Genomic DNA, 17,383 nt, shown 5'->3' on the forward strand with positions numbered 1-17,383 from the left:
AACATGCACTGTCATCAAAACACTCTCTGTTATGAAATCTTTGTATTGAATACAAATTTCCTAGCTTGGTGCTGTTCATCATAGCTACTCTGGAGCTTCACCTACAGAAATACATACATATATACACAAAGATATGGAGGTACAGGCTCTTTTTGAGGGGGCAGGTCCTAGGGATGAACTATGAGCCTAGGCATTGTCCTTGAGCTCCTTTTGCTCAAGAGTAGTGCATTAACCTTGAATCAAAGCCCCACTTCTGGGTTTTTCTATGATGTCTTAGAAATAACAGTGTCATGGACTTTCCTAAGCTGGCTGGATTCAAACTCATATTCTCTACATCTCAGCCTGCTGAGGAGCTGGGATTACAGTGAGAAGCCACTGACACCTTCTTTCCTTATTTCTTCATTTTTTAATCTGGACAATCTGACTCATTAAAAGAGTAATTCAATGGTTTGAATTTATAAGTCAACTACCCAACGTTCTTTATAAATGCTTTCTATGAAAAGTATTTTCTCTCCTCATCTTCTCCTCTGGCCACAGGTTTGAACCAAAAGTGAGAAATGAATGCCACAGCATTTGGGAGCAAATGTCCACAGGATATGCAAGCTCTGCCATTTAACATTGAGTTGAAGTGAATTTACTGTCTCAGGATGAGAGGACCAAAAACTGGAGTGATCCTCACACTGTCTGAATTGCACCTTTTGCCTATAAAATGATCTAATAATTATGATTGTTGGGTGTCTCAAAACCTTAAATATCTAGAACACACTAGAAGTATCTTCATGTATCTCTTGAGATTTCGACTAAGGGTTTGTGTGGAGAGGCTCCTAAGGGAATCCCTGAGGAAAGCCACTTGAAGCCTCTTCAGGAAATCACCATTCAAAGTCAGCCTGAGCAGGAAGTCTGTGAGACTCTAATCTCCAACAAACCATCAGAGAACCAGAAGTTGAACAGTGGCACAGAGGGTAGAGCTCCAGCTTTGAGGGAGAAAGCTGAGCAGGAGACACAGCCTAGTCCAGGCAGGAAAGCCTGGTATGTGCTTATGTCCAATTAACCACCAGATGGTTGGAAGTGGAGCTGTGGGGGTGGTAAAGCCTCAGCCTTGGGAAAATAAGCTGAGGAATGCATCGGGCCCTGAGTTTAAGCCCTGGGATGGCCACAAAAAAATTTCAAAAAGAGAAGGCCAAGTTTATATATCAGTGCCCTACCTACTTATGTGTGTATATTACTTCCCTGAGTACAAACAGACTGTATGCAATAATTCTGCTTTTATTTACTGGATTATTTTTCAGATATATTCCTTGTGCATACTGCATCATTCTCTTCATTTCAGACCCATGGTTTTCTCTTCCAGGATTCCCGGCCTGTGTCCTTATATGATGCACAATGAAGCTTTCAGCAGCCTTTATTTACAATTTATTATGAGGCCAATTCAGGAGCCATCACAAATCAGGCAGGGGAAGAGAAAATCAGGTTTCATAGAAGTAACCAGTATTCAGAAAGTTAAACTTGGGGACATAAAATGGTAGCATACTTATGTAAAAACTACCATTAAGGAAAAGATGAGGGGGCTGGGAATGTGGATTACTGAGAGAGTGCTTGTCTAGCATGCAAGAAGTCCTGGGTATGATTCCTCAGTAGTACATACACAGAACAAGCCAGAATATGTGCTGTGGCTCAAGCAATAGTGTGCTACAGACAATGCCCAGGCCTTGAGTTCAACCCAAGAACTGGCAAAGAGATAGCTAGATAGATAGTTAGGTAGGTAGGTAGGTAGGTAGGTAGGTAGGTAGATAGATAGATACATAGATACATAGATAGAAACATAGATAGATACATAGATATATAGAAAGAAAGAAAAATGATAGATGAATTGGGTCTTGGACACCAAGAGGAAAGAAGGGAACAATTCCCAGTCATGAGGCCTTCTGCAGTGTGCCAGGCCACCAGCATCGCATTCACACAATCACAGAGCAGGAAGACTGTCTCTTTCCCACTTCTTAGGCAGCCAAGGGCCCCAGAGCCAAGATGGCAGAGGTAGGTTCTAACTTAGGTGCTTGGAGAGAGAAGAGAAACAGCCCTGCCTCTAGTTGGTCTTGGGATTTGCATTAATTACTTGGAGAATGAAGGAAGGAGAATCACTGGCAGAGGTAAAAGAAGGGCCTTCAGATCTGACTGATGGAGAATAAAAAACCCACTCCCTAAGACCAGAGAGCAGGTTTTTTCTTCTCTGCTCCTCCCCTCTCCCCCACTAAACTGGTTCTCTATTGGTAAACTAAACATAGCCTGAGTCTCCCTTCACCTGAAGAGGAAGGTTAATTAGTAATTGTTTGAAGAGGCTGACAAAAGCCTGACCCTGGTTTAACTCTAACAAATGTTTCAGGTTTCCCCCCATTGCTGGTAGTGCCTGGAATGAGTTGGTTTTGCAACTAACTTCCCTGTTGAGTGTGTACATTCTGCCTCCTAATCCTACAGGCCTGCTCTCTGCAACTAGCCTGGCTTTTGCAACTGTTTTCTGTCATTCAAATACAGTGTTACACTGGAGTTCTTCCTGCTAACAGGACTAGGACTTGGATCCTGAAAACTTCATTTGAACACAGGATGGGTCAATAATGTTTCTTTCCTGCTTCTATAGCTCAAGAACTCTAGGAACATTTAGAGTGCCAGTAATTTCTCATCACCAAGGAAAAACAGGGAACTCTTGAACATCTGAATTTTCAGAAGTGGAAGTCAGATTATCATAGACTTTTCTGCCCTGGCTGGTTTTACTCTGTGTCCTGAGACCTCAGCCTCCTGAGCAAGGGGGGAGGGCCTGAGTTACTAGTGCTCTGCTAGGTTCAGAACTGTAATGACATTGACAATACAAGTCAACTGCTTATCACAAAGGGATTGGAGAGCATATTAAGCCTTTCAATATTAGACCTTTCAGAACCCTGTGGACACAAGTTTACAATGCTAGAGTCTGAGAGTCTGGGCATATGGATCTGCTACACTTGAACCTGGAGCTCTAACTCCAATTCTGGTGTAGATCAGTGTTCATTTTCCAAAGAATGATCTCATCATTACCAAATAGGACCTGGGTTCAAATCCGAGTCTTCACGCCAATGGCAGGAGATTACAAGAGACTCATTACTAAGGATAGGAATACCGTTTGAAAGAGTAGTTCATGAATCCATCTAGTCTAAAATTGGATGCAATAATCCTAGAATGCTGATTGATCTTAATTAATAGTTTATTAAACATGAAAAGAATAATATTCCTCCAATGGGTGCATAATAAATACCTAAGAGTTAGTAGGAACGTAGTAGGTGTCATTAAATCATAGATAGATGGCTCTGGCACTCTTTACCAATATATACTTACTCGTATACCACCATCTACCTATTCATGTATAGCTGTTTTGGCCAAACTTGGGTGTCAATCTCAGTGCCTGCGGACCACGATACAGCTTCATTGGCTAGAGGCTGCCATGCTCAAACTCACCCATTCATGAATTGGGCCTGATAGGCACTGAGTTCAGATCCTCTCACTGCCAGGCATGATGGAGAACACATCTAAAATCTAGATGCTATGTGATAGGATGTAAACAATGAAATAAATTGTATAGGTGTCATCAGAGTCAATAAAATAAATGGTAAATAAATGAATGAAACAAGAAATAAAATGAATAGCCACAACAAACACAATGTCGACTGAACATCTGGACAGAAGTATAAATCCTATCTTTAAAATGTCTATAAGGAGTATCTTTTCCAGTCCTGAGGCTTGAATTCAGCCCCCCTATGAGGAGGGAATGGCGGAGATCCTGAGATACTCGTTTCTGGACCTAGGAAGAGTCATGGAATGCAATCGATCTCATCTTTGAGTGAGTAGTTCGTGCATGATGTGAGTAGGAAATGATAGGCAAGACTCATGGGGTATTTATTATTTGTAAAGAGCAGTTGAGGAAGTGTGACAATAATCATCACTGTCATGAAATGGAGTCATCAGGAAAGATCCAAGAATCGGTAGTCACACAGATTGGATTCCATCACAGGTCACCATCTCTCCTACTCTATACAAATATGTACTTACTTGCATGATACCTTCAGCTTTTGAATGGATGACTATTATGCTTCTCACTCCCCCCCCACCCCAGGGAGGCTCAATCTTAGGTCCTGGGAACAGCCCAGCTCCTTTATGGCTCACAGGCTGTTGTGTTCATGTGGACCCATTCACCAATTGGGCCTGCTGGGCCCTGAGTTCAGATCCCAGCCCTGACAAAAGATTCATCTTCATATCAGAAGCCAATCGTTCCACCTGTTTTCCTTTCCTGTGCAAGTCCTGGGTCTCAGCTATAATGGAGAATTTGTGGTCCACCCTGTGGCCATGGGAATAAGTTGTTATCCATGTCAGCCCAGTTATACCTGTCGCCATATCCTCAAGAAAATACACAATACATCCATGAATAGCATACAAAATAAAGAGAATAACTACACTCAACGCACGATGCAGTCCTCACACAGATGTGAATATATACTCCATGTTTCAATGATGCATTGAGGAATATTTTGACTTCCTTGGGGCTCGATCTCTATTCCTGGGAGCGGCCCAGCTCCTTAGTGGCTCACAGGTTGGTGTGATCACGTGGACCCATTGGCCAGTTGGGCCTCCTAGGACCTGAGTTTGAATGCCAGCACTGCTAACAATTCACCCTGATGTGAGAAGCCAGTCGTTGCATCTGTTTTCCTGTGCTGTGCAAGTTCTGGGCCTCACCTAGGAGGAAGACTGTATAGACAACTCTATATTCATTGCAATAGGTTGTCATCCAATTCACCAGAGTTATATCTACCATCCTTTACTCAAGAAAAAACACAATACATCAATGAATAAGACACAAAATAAAGAGAATGACTACACCGAACGCAAGATGCCGCTCACCCATGTTTGGAAATATAGATCCCCTGTTTAATTATGAATGTATGACTATATTGGCCCCCACCAGATCTCGATCTCAGGTCCCAGGAATGGCCTAGCTCCTTAGTGGCTCACAGGCTGGTGTGCTCACCATGACCCATTCACCAATTGGGATTGCTAGGCATTGAGTTCAAATTCCAGCACTGACAAAAGATTCATTCTGATGTGAGAAGCCTATGGTTGCACATGTTTTCCTGTCCTGTGAATGTCCTGGGTCTCAGGGAGGATGGAGAATGCTCTATAGGCAACTCTATAGCCATGGGAATAGGTTGTCATCCATATCAGCACAGTTATATCTGTCACCATACTTAATAAAATACACAATACATCCATGAATAAGACACAACATAAAAAGAATAACTACACTGAATGCAAGATGCATACCACACCTGTAGGTCAAGAGAGATCCTATGTTTATAAAAGGTGGGCTTGCTATTTTGTCCAGTGCTGGGCTTCAAATCAGGCCCTGGACCAGGCCTGACATTCTAGTCTTCATGGATAGTGAGCTTTCACTTCCCCCAAAGTGCAACAGAGCTACCCAGACCTGAGTTCAAATCTCAACGCTGACAAAAGATTCATCCTGATATCAGAAGCCAGTTGTTGCACACGTTTTCCTCTCCTGCGAAAGTCATGGGTCTCAACTATGATGGAGAATGCATAGGCAAACCTCTAACCATGGGAACAGGTTGTCATTCATGTCAGCACAGTTTTACGTGTCACCATATTTTGTAACATACAAAATACCTCCATGAATTAAAGACAAAAAAAGGAGAAGTGCACCAAACACAAGATGCTGACCACCCAAATATGTCAATATAGATCCTATGTTTAAATTATGGATTTATGACTATATTGGACCACCCCCTGAGGATCAATGTAAGATCTTGGGAATGGCCTAGCTCTTTAGTTGCTCACAGGTTGGTGTGTTCACTTTGACTTATTGGACAATTGGTCCTGCTGGCCCTGAGTTCAGACCCCATTACTACCAACAAGTGGATCGTGGAGTAAAAAGCCGAGTGTGAAACTTGGTTTCCTATTCTCTGAGAATCCTGGGTGTCAGGCATGATGGAGAACATTTCTACAAATCTAGATGCTCTGTGATAGGATGTCATCAATGTAATAAAGGTAATAGTAAAACATAGTAAAATCAATGGTTAATAAATGATCAAAACAAAAAATACAAGGAACAACCACACAAAACATGTATGGACTGAACATCTATGGGTAAGTATAAATACCATCTTTACAATGTGTATAAATAATATGTTTCTAGGGCTGGGTCTTGAATTCAGGACTAGTGAACAGGCCTGATTTTATCTTCAAGTACAGTTATCTTCCCCTTCATCCACACTGCTGCAGATTTACCCAGATCCTGAGTTCAAATCCAAAGCCTGGAAGAATAAACAGCACGAAGTGCAAGCCAGGGAACTAATTTACTTTTTTTAATTTTTCTCAGCACCGCGTTTGAACTCAGGTCTTGGCAACTCTGCCTCAGCTTCTATCACCGTATGCTAGGATACAGCCACTGGACCCACAGCTCTTCCTGAGATCCTAGTCACCTAGGTCTTGCAGAAACAATGCTCAAGAAAAATGCCTTTTTACATTTTCTTCCCTTGCACGGTGACCTTCCTGAGTCTGAATTACACTGTTGCAAAAGGTACTTCACCTTGCATTGCTAAAGGCTGGCAGACTATCAGGGAAGCCGTAGGCCTACGTAGCAACATAGGCCCTGATTTCGAATCCCCGTCCTGACACCAACCAATGGCAAGAGATACTAAGAAACTGGTTCCTATCCATAAGAATAACAATGGAATGTTATCAATGTCATGGTTGAATGAGTTGATTGTGAATCATGCTCCTATAAAATTAGGCAGCATCATTTCAGGAGGTTCATTGATTTCATTTATTATTTATAAAGAATTAAAAGAATATTATTACTTACGGGAATGCAATAATTTCAGGACACTGATTGATTTCATTCATAGTATATGGATGAAAACAATAACATTAATTATATAGAGGCATAATAAATACCCAGGAATTGGTAGGAATGTAGTCTATATAACTGACTAATGTATAGACATCTCTGGCACTCTAAAAATTATATATTTATTAGCGTGCTGCCATCTTCATGTCAATCTGTTCTTATTTTGTTAACCACTGGGACTCAATATCAGGTCCTGGGAATTGCCTGTCTGCTCAATTTGCCCCAGGATGGCATGTTGACACTCACCCATTCATTAATTTGGCCTTGTAGGCCATGAGTTCAGATGCCAGCACTCCCAAACAATGAATCATGGAGTAAGAAACTGATGGTGACACATGTTTTCCTTTTCTGTGAATGTCCTGGGTACCAGGTATGAAGTGGAATACATATGCAGACCTATATCCTATGTAATCAATGTAATCAATGTTCTATGTGCCATAATAGCCAATAAAATAAATGGTCAATACATGAATAAAACTAAAAAATAAAATAACTACACTGAATGCAATGTGGAGTCAACATATGTATATAAATAGAAATCATATATGTGAATTGTACATGAATATGACGTTTTCTATAGGTGGGGATTGATTTCAGGCCTAAGGAACAGACTTGAATTTCTTGACTTCAAGGGGGCAAGCTTCCCCTTCCCGCACAGTGGAACAGAGTTACCAAGACAATGAGTTCCAATCACAGTCCTGGCAGAAAAAATGGCACGTTTATACTATGTGATGTCCAATTCTTAGATATTTCGTTAGGCCTCCATTTTATTACTGTGATTGTTTAAATGCTTCATAAAGTATTAATTAAAATCAATCAGTGTCCTATATTTGTGTATAATTTTATCCTAGAATCATTCAAAAAATGCTCCTTCAGTCTTGACATACATCACATTCCATTGGTAATCATATGGATGGGAACAAGTTTTTTAGGATCTCCTGCCATTTGGAGGTGGTGGCAGGACCAGGACTTGAACTGTGGGCTCCAACTCCTACTTCAACCCAAGGATAGGGAACTCACTGGTCTGTCCAAGAACAACAGCAAGACCAATTAGGCAGGCACCAGTAGCTCTAAGTAGTTCTTGATACTTACAAGGCTGTGATAGGAGGAAAATGGTCAAAGACACCCTAGGCAGGAATGTCCTTGAGACCTCTGTCCAAATTCTTTGTCAACAAAGCCAGAAGCTCTGTGGCTCCTGTGTGGAGGATAAGCCTTGAGCAAAAAAAAGCTCACAGACAGTGCCCAGATCCTGAGTTCAAGGTCAGGACTGGGAACAAATAAACATATACAACTATCTGTGCAGCCATCCAGCTAAAGCAGGTCACCCTCTTGTCCCCAACTGAATTGTGCAGAGTTCCATGGGAAAAGTGCTAGGGGATCCGCTGTCATCTTGACTCTGCCCATGCTGCTTGCATCACAGGATTCTGGCCACATCTCCATTCTTTCATGTTTCCTTCTGACCAATGGGATACAAGAATGGTGACCACATCCACATTCCATGCTGCCCAGTAGCACCAGGGTTCCCTCTGTTAGTTTACACCACTACCAGCAGTTGAGGAACTTAGAGCTGACTGAGTGCTGAGCAAGAGACTCAATGTGACTTTGGAGTATAGTAGGAAATTGATGCACTCCCTGGCCCCCCAATCCCCTTCCTACCTTCCTGAGGTGCCGGGTTTCAAACTCTGGCAATGGTGCGCTGCCAGCCAACCTAAGGCCCTGACCTGGTCCCTGCCCTTGGTCCTCTGCTCTGGGCCCATGTGTCCATAATGCCACCACCCAGGCTGCTCGCACTACCTGGAGCAGCCACCAACAGCTTCTCCCAGTGGCTGCCCCAACAACACCCCCACCTTGGGTCAGACACCACTCTGGGGTAACCATGAGCCCCTGCTTAATTCCTCTCCCTGGCTCTGAGGGGCCACCTTTCTGTCTTGGGCATTTCTGAGGTAGAGACTCAACATATGCTCAGGATTGGCTGGATAGTGGTCCTTGTATCTGTGACAGGTATGATCCACCAGGCCTGGTCCTCTGTAGTTGGGATGGTAGACATGTAACTCCATGCTCAGTCATCAGTTTAGATCTATTAACCCAAACTCTTAGTCCACAGCAGCCGATTCTTGACCACAGGTGAAGCTCTATGTAGGGCCTCAACCATGGGAACTCAGTCTCCTCAGGTGAGTTGTGAGGAAACATTTATACAGAGGGATCTCTGGAGCATGGCTAGGAACAGAGGGAGCAGCATACAGATAAAGTTCTTGGCTGCTGGCAATTCTGTGAGCATATGACAGGAAGATACCTGGAAAGGGCTCAGGTGGGGCCTGTTACTAATCGTACAACAAGTGTGGGATTATGAAACAAAGAATGGCTCTCTTTCATCATTCCCCTATCCCCATAAAGGAGGGGAGCCTTCACTCTGTTGAGTTTTTCAGCTGGGGAAACCAAGGCACAGAAAAGCCAGGTGACCTTCTTATGACCTCAACTTCACAGGACCTCGGCCTGACTTCTCTACCATGTTCCCTAGGACAATGGGTTCCATTCAGTCCACTTCTTGTGGTGGGAAGTCCACTTCTTGTCAGTCGTGGTGCTTGAACTCTAGGCCTGGTTGTTGTTCCCGAGCTCCTCAGCTCAAGGCTAGCACTCTACCACTTCAGCCCATAGTGCCACTTCCAGATTTCTGGTAGATCTTTGGAGATAAGAGTCTCATAATCGTTCCTGCCTGGGCTGTCTATGAACCATGATTCTCATATCTCAGCCTCCTGTGTAGTTAGGATTAGAGTTCTGAGCCACCAGCACCCGACTTGTGTAATTCTGACTTTCTTTCTTTCTCTTTCTCACAGGAATTGGTTGAATGGGTGCTGGAGGAAGTGACCCAGAGTCCCCATAATGCTGGAACCCAAAGTGGCCCTCTCTTTCTGGAGGTTGGCTGTGGGTCAGGAGCTGTCTCATTCAGCCTGTTGAAACAGCTCCATGAGGTAAGCCCCTCTGTGCCCTGGCTAGAATTTAAGGGTTATTCATTGTCCATCCAGCCTTACTGGACTTATTGTATTGTATTGTTTCTACATCATTTTATAGCACCTGGCCAAAATTATGATACATAGTTACAAAATGAAAATATAATGTCAACTTAAGAAAGTCATTTAGGGCTCTGGGAATGTGGCTTCATGTTACAGTGATTGCCTAGAATGCATAAAACCCTGGGTTCAGTTCCTCATATCACATAAACAGAAAAAAACTGAAAGTGGTGCTATGACTCAAGTGGTAGAGTGCTAGCCTTCAGAGAGAGAAAAAAAGCTCAGGAATAATTCCCTAGCCCTGAGTTTAAGCCCCTGGGCTGGCAAAAAGAAAACAAAACACAACAAAATACATTTGGTTAGAACCCATACTTGGAATATAAAATTGCTCCTTCCATACTGACACCTGACAATAGTCCCTAAGTCATGTACTTTACTTATATTAGGATACTGTGTTGAAAAAAAATGTTTTGTTCATTAGGTCACAGCAATTAATGCCAGGAATGTGCTTAGATGTCAGGTGAAGATTAACTCTGGAAATTCAAAGACTCTAAGATTTTGTGTGGTCACTGCTAATCACAAAGAGAAGGGTAGTCTAAGTGAGATTTGAAAACTTTTTGGTCAGTCATGACACCAAAAAGGTAGAGGCTAAGTAACAGTTGTAACAGAAGAGGAGGAATAACTTCAGATGCAAGGAATAAATGATATTAACTAAGGTATACCAGAAACTCTTCTAGAGAACCATTTTTGGTTATTGAAGTCCTAGTTATCAACTAGGCTTACTCCACATTGCCTTTAGCATTCTAAGTCTCTTACGCTAGTTCTTAATCTCTGTGAGATAAATGTATCTGCTTCTGTGCTGTTCTTTCATATCTGATCTCGTTTGCTTTCTAAAAATCTCTCTTTCTATATTTCTCTATGAACATTTCCTGATACTAAATGCATCTATACAGATGGCTCATGAGTCATTAATGTAACAACGTGGAAAAGGAGGACATATTTATTGCAACCTCAATGTTTCTGAAAAGCTTCAATGTCATCATTTGATTCAAATTTCCATTCTTTGGCTAGTGTCATTCAGTGCACATAAATGCAAATATGAGCTGGCTCCTGGTTGTTCACACCTGTAATCCTATCTACTCAGTAAATTGAGACCAGAGGATTGTGGTTCAAAAAAGCAAGCCTGGTTAGGGAAGACCAAGAGATCCTTATCTTCATTTAACCACCAGAAACCCAGAAGCGGTGTTGTAGCTAAAGTAGTAAAGTACTCAACTTGACCTGAAGAGCTGAGGGACAATGCCCAGGATCAGAGATCAAGCCCCACGACCAATAAAATAAGTGAAAATATGACTTTAAGTTTTCCCAAAAGGAACGAAAATGTAAATAATCTTCCCAAGCAGAAAAAATAATTCCAAAATTATTCAGTGAACCTACTTTTGCTGAGTTATTGAGGTTATGGCTTCTTTGCTGGACATTTTCTTCTTTTAAAAACTGTCAAATATTAGCTTTATAATAAACTTCATTTAATATTTCTTGTTTCAAAAGAGAAGTCGATGCAGTTGATGTCACTTAGCTTTCTTAATATTTTAGTTCAAAGCCAACCCAGGCAGAAGACTCTGCCAAACTCTATCGCTAATTAGGACCAAAAAGTTTTGGTTCGAGCAGTAGAGTACTAGCTTTGGGGGCAGGTGGACAGGAAAGACAATTTTTAAGGGACAGGGTTCAGCCTCTGGCTTCAAGCCCCAGAACCAACACAAAGTAAACAAACAAGCAAAAAACTCCACATATTTCTTTGGGACCCTCCTTAAAGGAGTACTAGTCTGAGAAGAAGCTCCTTTTGCTGATCATGCTCACTGGATCCTGCTTTTTTGGAATCCTTATTGCTATGGAGAAATCAGGACCAGACTAAAGGAATTGATAACTGACTCCTGCAACAAGCGAATCATCTCAGGGTTCAAATATCCATCCATAATACACTTTAAAACCTCCATGACTTTGTTTCTTTGCAGTAGAACACTTTTAAAACAACGTTATTTCCTTTTGTTCTCTGTTGGCCTTCAAATGGCATATTATTTCTTTTGGTAATATTCTAAACTAGAAGTTCACAGAAAAGTTTCATATAAGTAAAGAACACACTCGAACAAGTCAGGGACAGAGATTCCTTCAAGCCTTGGGATATTTTTCTTGTACAATAAAAAGGAAAGCACAAGTTAACTTGAATTTTGTCATTCCTCTATTTTCAATTCCTCTCCTGGGATCAGTGTCCACATCCAGTAACAGTTACTTCAAGTAACAATCAATTGTGCTGCTTGAGGTATAATGAATGTTTTCTTTCTTCACTGAAATAACACAAGGATATCTTTGGACCTAAGGTAACACATGTTTCAGAGAAAGTTACTAAAGAGAAAATACGAAATTTATATTGCTTATAAATATATTATCCATGAGTACATTGAGTTCAAACTTTAAAGTTCTCAGTAAATTAAGGCAAATTTGAAATAGGAAGAAGGTTCTCAAATCATTCTTTTGTGAGTGTCGATGCTATGCATTATTTCCCAAGTGCACATGAGTTAACAGTAAGAGAAACAATAGCAATAATAGGAGAAAGAGAAGTTTTGTGTTTAAGTATAAGGGTTCAATACACTATAGAAGACTCTACAAATAAGACAACATTGAAACAATAATTCCAAGTCCAGTATGTAGATTTACGGGAGTGATATAGAGAAAGTATTACTCCTACGTGGACCATGAAGTATGAGGCCACTCCCTTTCTAAATAATGCTTGCTAATCACACAAATTTGTTAAAAGTAGAATGGAAGAATAATTCTTCCCCAATAAAGGTCAGATATAAGAGCATGAATTTAACTAGGAAAAAAAAATGTCCATCTTGAGAGAGCAAGGATTATATTAGCAATGAACTGGTGGCTGACATTTATTTTTCTTTACTTATATTTTTTGTTGGTGGTGGTTTTGACATTTGAACTCGGCCTGGGCACTGTCCCTCTGCTATTTGGCTCAAGGCTAATATTCTACCACGTGAGCCATAGTGTCACTTCCAGTTTTCTGGTAGTTAATTCGAGAAAGTAGTCTCCAGGACATTCCTACCCAGTCTGGCTTTGAACCTCAATCCTTAGATCTCACTGCCACCCAGCTTAAGATCACATTTCTAACAATGTACACTCAGCATATGTAATGTGTATGTTCATCTATCTTTATATCAATTCTTGAGTTAAAAATCTGGGCTACAGCTTAGACTTTACATTCACAAAAATGTTTTAGTTTAAAAGTTGATACTCCTAGAAAAATAAAACCTAAGAATGTAAAGGAGTCTGGGAATATCAGTTTGCATACAGCCTGGGCAGAACAATCTTTGTGACACTACCTATAATTAAGCAGCCAAAAGCTGAATTGGAAGAATGGCTCAGGTGATGGAATACCAGTCATGAACAAGATTGATGAGCAAGATTGATGAATAAGAGCTTGACACTTTTGCATACATGTATACAAATATACACATACACACAGAGGCACTTATATGTGTACACACAAATGAAACAACTCTCAGAATATGTAGAAAAGTTAGAAAACAATAGAAAATATGTCCTGAGTAAGACTAGAATCAAGTGATAATTTTTTATATTAGAAAGTCTTAAGTGAAATTCTTCAAAAAGTTTGAGAATATTACATAGGTAGGGACGAGATATAGTAAGAGAGTCAAGTAATCATAATTCAAGGGATCAGATCCATGGAGGAATGAATCAGAGACCCATTCAGGTGCATCTGAAAATGTTCATATCCTGTGTGAAATGTTAGAAAATCTTTGAAAATAGTAGATAAACAGTCTGAGCAGTCACTTTGGTGGATAACATCACTGGAGAAGTTTAGAATTGCTAGTCTCTACCTAGATTAAATAAATCAACCAACTAGGCAGGGCAATGTGATACAAGCCTAGAATTCTAGCAGATTAGAGATTGGAATTATGTAGTGATACCTTCTCTGGACCAGGTAGTATAATTTTGTCTTAATAAAGCAAACCAGTCAAGAAAGGAATACACAGTTGGAAGTTTGGGCTAATTTTGTCATTATGGTTTGAGAAGTCAAGTTTCCTATTGAAATGCAACACATATATAATATTCAGTTGTGTTTTAAATGCTCTTTACTTTACAGAACATTCCTAGATGCAAAATGGCTCATGATTCCCATCCAAAATTTGAAAAAGTAAATAATCATCATTCTTTTGGATTCCAAAGAAATGATGAAGGATTACAAAAGGGTATCCCTGGAGAAAAAGCAAAGTTCATCTAATGTAAGACTATGTAGATTTTGCTAAATTAGAACGTAGATTTAAAATAAATATTTTGGTTTTGTTTGTAATTTCATATTCTATATGATACTACAAAATTATTTTTAAGTAGAGTGTTTAATTGAAAAACTCACAAATGATTCTAACATTCTATTTGCCTAGAAGATTCTTTCAAAAGAGTTATAATTAAAAGTTATTTAAGAGATAATTCCATCAGTTCATATATAAAATGATAATGTGAATAATATAGACAGAGTTGCCAACAAATGGATGAAATTAATTTATAAATTAAGAAAAATAGCATTTTTTGAATCTTTGGTATAACATGGTATGAAGAGAATAATTGTGTGACATATTCTTTCTTCTACATATATGTAACACAGGAAGCAATTTCCTTAATTACGTGCCTCTTTATACAATGAGAAAAATGCTAGCTTTGAGGTTTGTTTTTATTTTTGTTTTGTTTTATTGGTTTGTCCTAGGGCTTGAACTCTGGGCCTGGACACTGTCTCTGAGCCTGTTTTTGCTCAAGGCTTGTGCCCTACCACTTCAACCTCAGTGCCACCTGTGTCTGGCGTTTTCTGAGAAGTTTATAGGAGATAAGAATCTAAGGAACCTTCCTGCCTGGGTTGACTTTCAACTGTAATCTTCCTATCTTAGCATCCTGAATATCTATGATAGTTAAAAAATTATAAAATATAAATAATATTTACAAGTGTTCTGATGTCAAGAATACCACTGGGGGTAAAATTTATGGAACCCACTTTATTGAGGTGTTCTTTCCAAAACAAGGAGGGCATCACACAGAGGTGTAGTATTATTTCACAATAGAGATAAGCTATTTGTGATGTGAATTAAGGGAATTTTGAGGTGCACCATACAAGTTGGAAACTGTTGGGCTAGGATGACTTTATGAGATAAATCTTGGGATTGATGGTCATAGAAATAATAGCTTACTTTGATAAACAATTGCTTACTCTTAAAGAATTAATTATTACAGATGTTTCATAGTTTTATCCTCTACCAGAATGTGGCTATTTTTCTGTCGACTTCTCAATCTGTATCACCCCATTGGAAACTGCATCTATTGCAGAATTATATAACATGCAAACACGTATTGTTTTCAATCTCTCAGATATAGAATGTTCAGAATTTGAAAATGAGTAGTTATTAGTCATAGGAATTTGAAGAACACATATATCCTGTCTTCTTAACAACTTATTTACTTTTAAAAGTTACGGGTTTCACCAGAATTAATCTGTTTTCGGTTTTAGCATGAGAAAGTACTATATTTATTCTTTTTTGAAAATATAGGCAAGTATATTGTGAAAATATTGTCAAGTTGGATAACATTCAAGTTGATGATCCTCTGATTAAAAAGGGATAATTAATTCAAATTAGATGCCAGCTAGTATTGATTTTTAAAAAGTTACTACATAAAGAATAGTATTTATTATACTAATACATGATATTTATTTCATGCAGCTTATTTTTTAAATTTTTTATTAGCAAAGTGATTAGTACAGTGTGGTTACAGTAATTGTAAGGTACTGAATACATGTCTTTTCAAACTTGTTACCCCCCTCTCTCATTTTTCTCATAAATTTCTTTCACCCCAATACTCCTCACAAGTTGTAATGTACATTTCCAACATATTATTTTGTGAGTATTGCTATTAAATTGATTTGTCCTTGGTCAAAGAAAATAGAAGTTACATAGTACATTAAAAACAACAATTGTAAATAAAAATCTGTTTCCATATCTTGGAGTTCATTTTGCTCAGCATCAGCTTACATGGACATATATATGCATAACAAAGCCACTGGAAAATAATAGTTTCATGGACACTATGTCATGAAAACAACATTTTAACTGTTATTGATGGTAAAGTTGGAATTAGCGTTGGTGAATTCGCGATACTGATAAAGGAATTTCAAAAGAGTTTTAAAATTATGGCAGGTAAATTTTAATTGTTCAAAGTTTTTAACAACATAGCCTATGAAGAAAATTTAAAATTGCCTGGGAAAAAAGGCTTTCATGCAAAGAAATCCATGGAGACTTAACTGAGAGGGAGCAATGTGGGTAAAGATGGCTCATTTTTACATTAAACAAACAAACCTCAGAAACCTTGCTATCAATCCTGTAGGTTTCCTTGAGAATTGTCCTTACCCAGGAAATATACTCTTACTATGTGAAACAATGTTGTAGTGTAATTTAAATTCAAACTTCTTTAAAAAATAAGATATCAAAATTTGTGCATTGACCGTTAATTATCAAACAGTAATTCTCTGAAAAAGATAATTTGGGTCCAAATATTTAGGGAGAAAGTGCCCTCCACAATAAAAGAAGGTATTGGGTATACATTTTTCTGTTTGTAATATTTTCCAAAATGCCTTTGCATGTGAAATACTGAAAAAGAGAAAAAAATCTGATTGGATACTTCAAACCAATGATTTCATATTTCTAAGTATCTCACAAAAACATAATATCCTTATTAACATGAGATAGTGAGGACTTCTCTTATTACATTCGGCAAAAAGTTTTGGGATCAGAAAAGAATTGAGCAAATTGAAAAGGTAAGAAAACGTGGTCTTAGAAGCCGTAGCTCAGTGTATTGGCCTAAGCAGTGGAAAGAAGCCAAAACTTTTTGATATAGATTGTCATAATATTTTTGCTACCTAAAGTGATTTTACAGAGCGTATTTGCCTCACTATAATGTGGAATAGATTGAACGAAGACATGGAAATAAATTCCACATCCAAATAAAAGAGTTTTAAAAGAGAAACCATGAAGATGTAGCAGTGGGGGAGGCCTTATAGTCCTTCAGCTTCACTAGACTTGAAGCCAATAATCTGTGATTAATTGGAAATCATGCAAGAGCTAAGAAGAGGACATAGAAGTAGGACATAGAAGCATTGTCCTTTGTAACAGACACTGTCATCCAAGAAATGGGTGATTTAACTCTATTCTTCTCTATTTGCTCAACAACTTGTTGAGCAAATGCAAAATGAAGACAAAAAATAATCTATTGTAATAATTTTCCAAAGAATAACTTCACTGTTCCTGATATGGTATCTAAGTAGAATATTAAGAGAGAAGATAAAAGTGGAGTATTTTTTTTGTTTCCTCTA

The sequence above is a fragment of the Dipodomys spectabilis genome, unplaced genomic scaffold, assembly GCF_019054845.1.
Source record: "Dipodomys spectabilis isolate Male_0828 unplaced genomic scaffold, ASM1905484v1 ptg000435l, whole genome shotgun sequence".
NCBI classification, from domain to species: domain Eukaryota; kingdom Metazoa; phylum Chordata; class Mammalia; order Rodentia; family Heteromyidae; genus Dipodomys; species Dipodomys spectabilis.